This window comes from Rousettus aegyptiacus, unplaced genomic scaffold (genome assembly GCF_014176215.1).
Source record: "Rousettus aegyptiacus isolate mRouAeg1 unplaced genomic scaffold, mRouAeg1.p scaffold_m13_p_2, whole genome shotgun sequence".
Classification (NCBI taxonomy): Eukaryota; Metazoa; Chordata; class Mammalia; order Chiroptera; family Pteropodidae; genus Rousettus; species Rousettus aegyptiacus.
Genome location: NW_023416295.1, coordinates 35,240,087 through 35,252,443, shown reverse-complemented (window position 1 = coordinate 35,252,443; position 12,357 = coordinate 35,240,087). Strand labels below are relative to the sequence as shown.

General features: G+C 37.1%; 2 pseudogenes; both read right to left on the bottom strand.

Moving 5' to 3' along the window:
* Nucleotides 1–1,832: 1,832 nt before the first annotated feature.
* Nucleotides 1,833–2,933, bottom strand: LOC107514691 (annotated as a pseudogene).
* On the bottom strand, nt 2,927–4,453 carry LOC107514647 (annotated as a pseudogene).
* Between the last annotated feature and the right edge of the window lie 7,904 nt (nt 4,454–12,357).

Sequence of the window (12,357 nt, the reverse complement as noted above, 5' to 3'; positions counted from 1 at the left end):
CATAGAATGAGTTAGGAAATAATCCTTCTGTTTCTCTCTTCTGAAAGGGATTGTAGAGAATTGGTTTAATTTCTTCCTTAAATGTTTGGTAGAATTCACCAGTGGACCCATTTGGGCCTGGTGCTGTTTTGGAAGGTTATTAATTGTTGATTCAATTACATTAATAGATAAGGCTTATTAAAATTGTGTATTTTGTGTGTGTGTAAGTTTTGGCAGATTGGGTCTTTTGAAGAATTGGCTCATTTCATCTAGGTCATCAAATTTTTTAGCATAGAGTTATTCATAGTATTCCTTGATTGTCCTTTTAATATCTATGGAATCTATAGTGATGTCCCTTCTCTTTCTTCTGATATTAGTAATTTATGAGCTCTCTATTTTTTTATTAGCCTGGTTATCATTTTTATCCATCTTTTCAGCTTTTGGTTTCATTAATTTTTCTCTATTAATTTCCTCTTTTCAATTAAATTGATTTCTTTTCTAATTTTTATTGTTTCTTGTCTTCTTACTTGGATTTAATTTGCTCTTTTTTTAGTTTTTAAGGTGAAAACTTAAATGATTAATTATAGAAATTTATTTTCTAATTTATGCACTCAACACTATACATTTTATTGTAACTGATTTTTTACAATTATATTTAATTTCAATTAAAAAAAACAAAACATGAAATAGCATTTACATTCTTAAAAAGTAAAGAATTGTAATCTTGATATATCATGTTTAAAATTTATTGAAACTTCATTTTTTGGCTTATTCTTTGGAACTATAGTTCCAAATTTTATATGTAGTGGTTAATTTATTTATTAGAATTATTGGGGTGACATTGGTTAATAAAATCAAATGGGTTTCAAGTGTACATCAAATAATATATCTTATAGCTAAGCACTGTTTTTTTAAATTTTTAAATTTTTCTTGAGATATCTTTTTTGACTAATGTATTATTTAGAAGTGCTTTGTTTAATCTCAACATATTCAGAGACTTTCCAGTTATCTTTCTGTTATTGATTCCTAGTAAATTTCATTGTGGTCTAATAGCAGAAAGTAATTTCTATTCTTAAATTTGTTAAGGTATGTTTTATGTCCAGAATATAGTCTTGGTGAATGTTTATCTTGGGGAATGTTCCATGTGAATTTAAGAATGTGTATTTTGTTGTTGTTGGAAAATGTGGTCTGTAGATGTCAGTCATATCTAGTTGATTGATGGTGTTGTTGAGTTCAATTATGTCCCTACTGATTTTTTGCCTACTGGATCTATTCATTCTGATAAAGGGGTGTTGAAGTCTCCAATTATGAGAGTGGATTCTTCTCTTTCTCTTTACAATTCTGTTAGTTTTACCTTACATATTTTGACACATCACTTTTTTTTTTTTTAGCAAAACTATTTTGTAAACTTTAAAAAATTATCTGACTACTTTGATGCAAAATGTTCAACACCTAAAATTAGCAAAGCTTCATTTAAATCAAAAACTTTATTTGACAAGAATGATTAACACCAAGGATTGCACAGGAGTTGATTTCTGCTACATAGTGCCAATCCTATATAATACAATAAGAACTGTATCATTAGCTGTTCATTGCCTCCATTGCTCTTCTAAATTCTAAAGTACAGAGGAGGGCATCTTCAAACACAAAACAAAATGCAATCCAAATAAATCGTGCAGAGTATTACTAATAGCTATAAATACATTTTGACTAAGCTATCCAACTAAGTGTCTAGGGTATAACATACCAGGGCTGATAAAAGGTTTTGTTTTTAAAGCTTGGTAAAACTCTGTACTAGGTGAGAAGTCACAGTTTAAAGATGAATGTCCTGTAAATAGTTACTACACACACATTTAGTGTCTATAAACACTAGAAATACAAGTTAGAGTACTCTTAAAAGTCCAGTGGAATTTAAAAAAAAAAAAAAAAGATTAAGTAACATGATTCTCAAAGTCCACAGGAATTTTGCCTGAAGAGTTTGAACAGCTGCCAATAATTCACTTTCACTGTGCAGAGGTAAGGCATCTCTAGAACCCTTAGGGTTTGCCAAACTGAATCTGCTGGCTTTCACTATAGTACCTGCATCTTTGACTATGTGGTAGAAAACATTCTTCATCTGTAATTTATCTTCACAATTGGTATGAATCTCTAACAGATAACAGAATTCCTGAGTAAGCCAGAAGCACTGTTTAAAATGCTCTGGAGAAATGAAATCTTCAGCTACTTCGGCATAGCTATACAAGTTATGGACCTCATATAGAATTACTACTGTGGTAAATGCCACAATTCTAAGAAACTGTATAATAGCCCAGCCTTGAATTCTATACTCTTGTTGAAGATGTTTTCTTAGTGATCAGTCTAAATGTCAGTTCTGATGGCTAAATAGGATCATAGTTACTGGGTTTTCTTGAACTTACTCTTCTGATGCCTTTTAAAGAATTTTTTTTGTATCTTCTCTATGTCTTTACCAGCATATATGTGCCAGAAGACTCCTGTCTTCTTTTCCTTCAGTAAATTGTTATATTGTGAGTTCGTGAAAATTCCTATCTTGGACAGTTTTAAGGACTTCTTCTTGGTCACAATGTCCTTTGGAATTCCCACATAGACCAGGACATTGGCTGCATCAGATATGTTTCAGTAAAGACATTGCTCCACATTTTTTGATCTTTTGGAGTAATTAATTCATAAACATTATACAACTCAGAACCTCAATCTGGCCAAACAAAGTAGTTCAGCAGCCTAGAAACAAAATCCAATTTGCCGTCTTACCTTGTATACTCAAGCAATGGAATGTTGGCCATCAGATCATCAAACCTGGAGGGCATTATATCTTTAAAAGTTCCTCCTGGTAGCCGGTCCTTAAGTTTCAACATCAGTAGTTCTTTTTCATTTCCCAAGAGACTTGGAACATCTTCAAATGCATTCCAGAAGTCTCCTACTATGGTGTCTGCAATGATTTAATTGGTTTCTAGTATAAACTGAATGTTTACAGTCCCCAAAACATGTATATAGAAACCTAGTCCCCACTGTCACAGTGTTTGGATGTGGGGTCTTTGGGAGGTGATGAGGTATGAAGTCAGAGCCCTCATGAATGGGATTGGTGTCATTATAAAAGAAACACCTGAAAGCTTCATTGCCCACTTCCATTATGTGAGAACACAGAGAAAAGACAACATTCATGAACCAAGAAGTGGACCATCACCAGATACCAAATCTACTGGCATCTTGATCTTGAACTTCCCACCCTCCAGAACTGTAAGGAGTAAATATGTTTTTTAAGCTATTCAGGCTATGGCATTTTGTTACAGGAGCTTAAACAGACTATACCAGACTAAGAAAGTCATACAGTTAATTAGATTGACTTCCTGCTTACTAAACCCTTTAAGTATTTAAGTTTTCAAAATTCATTGTTCGATTTATGATGTACCATAAATTGATACCATCACTGTCTGTCTTTGTTTCCAGTACTCTCTAAACACATTCCAGTTGCTCTTACTATTGGGATCTTGCAAGCACAGCAATTATTACACAGTCAGTAGTGAAGAGTATCAGAATGCTAGGTTTGTTATCAGTTCTGGAGGTTCTTAAATTAATCGGAGGAAGTGTTATTTTCTACCAAAGAAGCAAAAATGTCATCAAGGATTTTGGTGTATTCTTGAATCCATTTTCTGTCTTTTTTTTTTTTCCTTGTTAATGTTCCCACTGGTTAGGTCTGCCAGCCAATTTAAAAGAGATGTGGTAATGGGACAGGCCGGTTTCATGCTGCTAGTTGAGTTGAGGCTGCTCCCCCACCCACAGCTACTGACTCCAACACCGAGGGGTTCTGCAGGAACACAGAACCCACAATAGGTTTTTCTCCAACTAAGGAAATATATTTTATATCTTCCTTTATGTCTTCCTCGCTTTGAGAAGAGCTTGAATTGTATGTTTTAACAAGGACAATTTGTCTTTATTCCTCATTTTGCTTTCACAAATGAACAGTCTTCAACATAGAGAGCTTTTCCAAGAATGGTCTGTGTAAGCATCACGTTCCCTGGCTCATGTACCTAAATCTTTATGCATCTCAGCCAAGGAAAAGTCTAGTAGGTAGACTTTTTTGGCAATTTTTTCTTTTCATCTGATAGCCATTCTCACACTCAAAATGCACACTGAGGATGTACACACCCTGTGCAAGTTGAAGATGATAGTATCACACACATCATACATTTCTTGAACACCTTTGGCAGCTTGCTCCCTGGCAGTCCTCTAAGAGATGCTCTGGGTGGCTCCACAGTTGGCATAGCTTCCTTTTCATAAAACCCTATTTGATGTAGTGCCCTCCAACACTGGCCAGGATGTACTTATCTACATCCAAATCAATCACTACCACATTTTTGGTTAAAGGTGACCATAACTTAATTGCTTCATTGTGATTACAAGCATTTGACAAAGAGGCAGCACAGCAAAAGACATCAGGCTCTGAGAACTTAATAAATAAGTTTATTTATTTATTTATTTATATTTTTTAGAGTCTGTGAGGGGAATGATGATCACATAGCTTCCTTTTCTCTTTCATCACTCACCTCAGAGACACTGACTAGGATAACTAAGCTCATGTTATTTTATGTATATTAGGTTAGGAATGCCTTGGGAATCAAGAAACAGAAAATCTAACTAAATAAGAAGTGTAGTGATAGGTGGTTGTTGATGTTGGTCAACTAGTAAGCCATGTCATCGGAAGTCTAGACTTTGTATTTGTTTGCTCCATTCATCCTCAGCTTTTCATCTTTGTGCCTTTCGATTTATGGCCTCCAGATACCCGCTGAATTTTCAAGCAAAGAAGAAGATAGAAAGATTACTTCCAGCCCCTACTGTGCCTTTTATCAGGGAAGCAAAAGCTTTTCCAGAAGTCCTCAGTAAATATCTTCATATATTTCATTGGCCAAGACTGGGTCATTTGGCCACCACTGGTTCCAAGAGAATCTGGGAATCAGGTATTTGGAAAAGAACAACAGAATTAGCTTAGGACAATTATAATTCATCCTCTGAACTGGGCAGATTGCTGCCTGTATTAGGTATTTCTGTGATAATGCTCCATAACAAGCAACTCTCAAAATCTTAGTTGTTTACCAGAACAAGCAGTTGTTCCTCTATTATGGGCCTGTAGGTCACCTATGACTCTGCTAGGTTTGGCTGGGATTGATTGGGCTTGGATCTAGGTGGTGTGTGGTTTCATGTTTGATCCATATATTATCTTATTCTGGCATTACGGGCTACCCATGGAATATTCTTCTCATTGCAAATGGTAGGTGCACAAGAAGGCAGGTAAAATCAAACAAATTTAGAGTCTCTGTTCATGCCATGTCCAGTAACATTCCATTTGCCAAATGAATCACCTGGCCAAGTCCAAAAGAAACTGAGAGGGATATATACTCTGCCTAGGCCAGTGGAAAGTGTTACAAAGTCATGTGCCAAAAGATATACATGTATAATTCTATCACAGAGAGGGAATGAAGGATTAGAAACAAAAATCCAAAATATCCTCTCATTCTAAACAAATGGGGGTCCTGAGAGCAAGAGAGAAAGAAATAGCTATTGATTAGCCATCCAATTGTATCTTCCACACTAGAGTCGTCAAAAGAAGCTATAGAAAATTATTTTTCTGGTTTAGTTAGCAGGAGAAAGAGGAGGAAGTTAAGAAATGGTAGAGTAACAGATTGCTTCCCTGGGCAGGGGTTTTCAGCTATAACACTGATGGATAGTTGAATAGGCTGATACAGAGTTTAACATCTCAGGTTCAGTCTGAATTCGGTCTCAGTCCAAATTCCTGCTTATAACAAGATGTCCGATACAGTGCATGCCAAGTACTACACTAAGTACTTTACATGCATTAGCTCACTTTATCCTCACAACAAACCTATGAAGTTATCCTCATTTTACAGCTGAAAGGTCAAGTGACTTAGGCAGCTGCTTATAAATGGCAAAGCTATGACTAGAATCAGATCTGTCTGATTTCATTCACTCAGGTATCCACTACTTGCCAGGCACTGTGCTGAAGATGCAAATCAACAACACATTCCCTGCCCTCCAGGACTACAATTCTTAGTCTCTAAACTATACAGCCCACTGGAAATTACATGTTAACTAAAAAACAAGTCCGATGCAAATATGTGTGTTATTTTAAAAATGGATATGCTATGTGCCAAATATTCTCCCAGGGGATTATCATGTCATGTATCAATGAACTGTCAAACTACTCTATGAAGAATGTATTTTTATTCCCCATTTTAAATGTTAGGAAACTGACCTACCTAGAGGTTACCTTTGTTACACACAAGAACAGGATTAGATACCAGGCAATCTGACTCTGGAGCTCCCCCCACCTCTTTTTATGCATTTTATTTTATTATTACTTTCAAGTACACAGTATATTGGTTAGACATTTATATAGTTTATGAAATGATCCTCCTGATTATTCAGTCTTCCCTCTGGCTCTCCACATAGCCATTATATTACTCACCGCATTCCCTATGCCACGCTCCCCATCCCTGTGACCGTCTATCAACTAATTTGTACTTCTTTACCCCTTCACCATAGAGCTCCCCTTTTCACAACACCGCAAGCAGCCCATGACTAATGAAATACAGACTTATTTAAATATATTAACGAACCAATATAGCTTTTCCTGATATGTTTTCTCACTAGAAGACCATAACAATCACATAACAGCTTGTAAAATATTGTGTTAAAAAGAATTCCTCACACTTAAGAAATTGGGATCATAGGCCTGGTATTTTTAAAGTCTTCCAAAAGTATAAATTAAGAGGAAAAATATTAAAATATAAAACAGTAAGTGTGGTTTCTTTCTCCTTAAATCTCAGAGACTGAATTTCAATCATTCCACTACTTTTGTGTGTGTTTGATGTTTACATGATACTTTATAATGGCTAATCAATCACAGTATATTCCAGTGACAACTGTGACCATTATTATTAAAATCACTTTCTGTAGGGGTGCTGGAGGTATCTTTGGAGCCAGCTTAGCCTGTGAGTTCCACTGACTACCCAGAAGGTGGGCAGCAGTTCCAGCCGCTTGGGCTGTGGTCCCTGGCCACTTGGCGGCAGCAAACAGGGTGACGTTGCGGCAGCCCGGGCGGCGCTGCTGAGCCCAGTTCCCCCAAGCGGCGGCGCTGCGCCCCTCTGCCTGGCTGCACTCCCCGCCCAAGACCCGGACTCGGCACTGCAGATGCGGAACCTACAGCTGATTCCGCGACTACCTGCACTGCAGCCCCACGTGCCTAACGACCCCAGAACAAAATGTTCAGAACATAAAACAAGAATATAGTAATTATCAGAGGAGGAGGAAGCTTGTACTTCAAAGTTAGCCTCACTCCTCTGCACCGTACAGCACCAGATTCCTCCTGGATAAAGAAAGACCAGTTCCATACCCCACTGCCCCGCCCCACAGCCCCTCTCCACTTTACCCTCCAACAAGTTGGAGTAATATCTGAGCATCTCTTAAAAGACTAGGGGTATCAAGGTTGGGAGGTTAAAGCAAATCCTCTATACCAATCTAGCAGAACAATGTGAACCTTTTGTGAAATCTGCACAGGTTCATAAAATTTGCCATGAGATGGGAGGAAGCCAACTAGCTGTGTCCCAATGCTTTTTTGCATATTTGGGTACCAGGTTTGACCTCAAGAAATGGCTGCTGCACACATAGCAAAGGTCTGTGGTCTCAGGTTTACAAATGCGTATGAGGAATTAGGACAAACAGGAAATGGGCATCTGACACCTGGACTCCACCCTACAGGTGTTAGGAAAATACTTTTACTCCAACCCTTAAGATACCCACATGGCATCTGCATTTACCTCATTCACACCAGAGCTCCCTGCATGCCAAAACGCTAAAAATAAAAAACAGTCTGGAGCAGGAGGAGCATCATGGTGTGCTTGGGAGCACAGCACAGGCGAGCACTAGCGGGGCCAGGCTCTGGAGGCACTGCTACGTGGGAGGAACCACTTCGACTTCGCATCCATTATTAAAAATTGAATTTGTATTGCTTGGTCAGCTTCCCCCAAATTCTTTTAAGAAGTGTCCATGCTCAGCTGCTTGAGCTTTGTTCTGGCAACCTTCAGCCGAAATTATTTATGGACTGTTGTTTGCCTTGTTTCCAAGGCTGAGGAACAGAAAGTAGACTCTGTTTTAAGGAAATGGAAGTATACATTATTTTTTACTGTGACTTCTTCAGGACCATATTTTACAAAATGCCTTATTTCCTTTATTACTGTTTCTGGAAATGAAAGTTCTATTAAAATTGTTTCCGTTTGCATATAGAATTTTTAAAAAATAGGACTTATTTTGAAAAATTCTGAGTTTAATTCAAATGAAAAATTATAGGTAGCCTCATTGATAAGTACAGTTGCAAAACTCCTAAATAAAGCATTAGCAAATTGCATTCATCAAGCAAAAAATAACACTACATCATAAGCAACAGTAGATCCAGGAATGAAAGGATTTTCTAACACTGGAAAATCTATTTATGAAGGCCATTAGCATATAAGTAATATTTAAGTGGTTGGTAATAAAGAAGATTCCCTAAAAAAGATAAATTAGATAAAGAAAAAGTGATTGCCAAGAATGTGATCTGCAATATTTAAAACTTTTGCAAAGGCGACCCCAAAGGAGCATCCAATGAAATGTGTGGGAAAGAGGGATGGGTGGTATCACGATATCCAAAAGAAGAAAACATTTCAAGTGGCCAAGGGCTGAGAGATCAAGTAAGACGAGGACTGAGAATGAACTATTGATTCAGGGCAGTGGTGGTCACTGGGTGTGTGATAAACACAGTCTCCATGGAGTGATGGGAGAGAAGCTTAATTGGAATGGGTTAAGAGAAAATATGAAATGAGTAAATGGAGTTGAGATTATAGAAAACTCATTTAAGAAGCTATGAAGGGAACAGACAAATGGGGTGGTAGCTTGGCTCTTTTAAGAGGAGTAGGGTAATAGAAAGGTCTCGTTTGTTTGTATTATCCTTTGGATTTCTTGTTGCTTAAGGGTGATGGGTACTAAACATATTTTATACCAAAGGACATAATCAGTGAGTAAAAGTTTGATGACAAGGAGAAAAAAGAGATAATTATGGGAACAATGCTTTCTCCCTCCAGGCATGAACACCTTGCCTACTCAGGTGAAACTCAACTGTGCCATGCTCCTAAACTCAAGCAGCTAAACATAGTGGGGGGAAAAATACACAGCTAGTCTCACTTACAATCCAAGACCACCAATCTCAAAATATCATGCAAAACAAACCAATAAGTCTACCACACTTCCCTAAAATGAGGATTTCTCATGACTTCTCTCTCCAAAATAACTACATCAAACATTCTCCTCTCTCCCAAACTTTACTCATGTTCTCCTCCTTCACTCTTAGTTGCTTGCCTTGCTTCATACATCATGGGGAAAAGAGAAGCTATTAAATAGATGTTCTCTTATTTTTCCACCACAATATCTACTTTCTTTTCTGCACCTGACTTCTTTCTTCTGTCTCTCTCTGTGGTCCAGACCCCATTTCATTCTAATGGTTCAAAAACTGGCTGCACATATTAACCTAGGAAAAGTTTAGGCCTTTTAAGAAAATATGATGAACACAAGTAAATCTAAAAAATTGCTGTATCTACACACAATAAAAATTTGACTAAATGATGGAAGAATTCAATCTCCTTGAATAGGTTAGATTTGCAAATTTGACCTGGAAAAGTTAGATTGAGTAGTAATGATGTACCGAAATAAAGGCCAAATACGATGTGCCATCATCAGTAAAAATCTTCATTATAAAATTTACACAGAAATGCTGCCCTCCAAAGAATATAATTTTAGTAAAATAAAAATGAAAATGGGAAGTTAGTACAGTTACCCTCAAACAATGTAGGAATTGGGGGCATGACACACTGAATAGTAGAAAATCCACGTGTAAGTTTTGATGTCCACAAAACTTAAGTTGCCCCTTGGTATCTGCAGGGGATTGATTCCTTTTGCCTTACTGACTTCTTCCAGTTCTCTTATAATAAATATTCTTTAATGTTCATTAGGAAGAACCTCAGTGTCTTGCTAAAAACTGATTTTGAGCCTGTATTTAAAGAGCTTGGCAGTAGTTATTTCGTCCCAACAAGTAAAAAACTAAACCCACTGAAAAGTCAACAACTCTTCTTGGATCCATAAGGGAGGGGAAAAACTGAGGCAAAATTTCTGCCCCCAAGATTGGGGAGACTGCCAAGTAAACACAGGGAGTCATGTCTTACCAGAGCCAAAACTCAGTGGAAACCGGTACCAGGATAGCAAAACCTGAACTGCAATTGAGAAATTACTGGCAGTTCAGTGTGCAAAAACTCCAGGGACCCAGTCACAGGGGGCTTCCACAATTTTGTGAGACTTACCTCCAGGAGCTTGAGCAAGTTCGTTCCCACAGGAAACATTAAAGAAAAAATCCTTTAGGAAACTTTAAAGAAAAATTCCCTCCTGCTTTCAGCAGACAGAAGGAAGAAGGAACCATTTCGAATCAACTCTGCCAGAGCACTCTGTTCTTAACAAGGCCTGCCCTCAGGAGAAACTAGTTAACCAGAACCTCCGCAATGGTTTCTGGGAGAACTTGGAGCCTAGGAAATAGATTTGATTACAAAGGGCAAGTTTTGGCCCTTCATTTTCACCTGGAGTGTTAGTAGAGCCTGACTCACCTGGGGGAAGGAAACATCCACTCAAGTCAGCTCTAGCCTTCCAATATGGGGGAAGTTAAATACCCAACTCCATCCCACTCTAAGCATTTTGCCCCACCAAGAGGGGAGAAAATAACTGAAAAACACTTGTGAAGTTTATAGTCCAGAAGCACAGGCTTTCTAAAAAACTGAGATGTAATCAATAGACTCTAGAATGCTCCCCCACACACATACTTTACCATGACTAAAGGTCTAGTTATAGGAGTTTCTTTTATCTAGTACATCATCTCAAGCTATAAAAAAAAAAATGAGGCATACTAAAAGTAAAAGCTAAAACCCAGTGCCTATATAGTATTCCAATAGATGAACGCATATTTTATTTTTACAATCTCCCATCTATGTTGTTTAAATCTTCTAAAACAATAAAACCCCCAAACACCTATATTTAAATAATCAGACAATAAGTTTCCTTAGGAAATATTTCTAAAACTCACTTGCTAGAAGTTTGAAAATAATAGATTATCAGCTAGTTTAATAAACAACTCTGGCAGAGAAGAGGGGTGGGAAGTATAGGGAGAAATGTGGAAAGAGGAGAAAATCAGCCAGTTTAGAAAAATTTATGCCTACCTTTTTTTTCTTTTAAAATTTTTATCTTTATTTTTTGAATATAGTAAAAATAAAATCCTTGGCTTTCAAAGAATCTACATTGAAAAATAAGTCTGCTTCTCACATGTCTCCCAATTCCTAGGAGCATATCTGGACAAGGTTAAAAATTACAGGTCCCATTTCTATCCCTAACCCCCTGCAAATTGCCTCTCGAATTGCTTACAAGGTCACCAGTGATGAGACAGGTAAGCGCAGATGAATCTGTGAAAATTCACCATTGCTAATGGAAAACAAATTCCATTGTCTGGTCCAGTGTTAATAAGTCAATCTCATTCTATTTTTAAGAAAAAGACAATGGTATTTATTATGTGGACAATGGTTCATTAACACAGTTTTTTTTTCTTTGTTTTGTTTTCAGAGTATTAGTGTGTTTGCTTATAAGTGGATATATTCACAGCACAAAAACAAATGTTCTCATGCTGATAAATGATAAATACTGCTGGCAGTGTTTTTTTCTTAGATGAGTTTTGATATATGAGTGGAATATGAAGGGCAATAGGGAAATAGGGAGAACAAATTATGGAATAAGTAGCAATGTTTCCTGGTAGCTATTTTCCATATGATTAAGTACAATTATCTATTCCTCTGACTCAGTAAAGCTCCTCAGTCCAAGAGGCAAGATCTGCACCTGGCTATTTGACAAAGGCAACTATTTAAATCAAATGTCTCTTTTCCAGTATAAGAAAAACTGATACAGATGAATGTATTCCCCCCAAATTATCACATTCACACACACACACAAGTGCTGTGATGTTATATATTCTATGTAGGTAGCTATGATGCAAGCTACAACATTATTGGGGTATTGTTAACCATGAAGGTACAAATTCAGACTTGACCAAATGAAGAAGCCATGAGCAATTATCTAGCAGTAGGATAAGACAGAATTTGTCATTACAAAATCTGGGATGAAACCCCTGCTCAGCCCCTTATTAGCTAAGAGAACTTATTCAGTCACTTAGTCCCTCTAAACCTTATTTTCCATATCTGTCCATTAAGAATAATATGTTACTTCAGA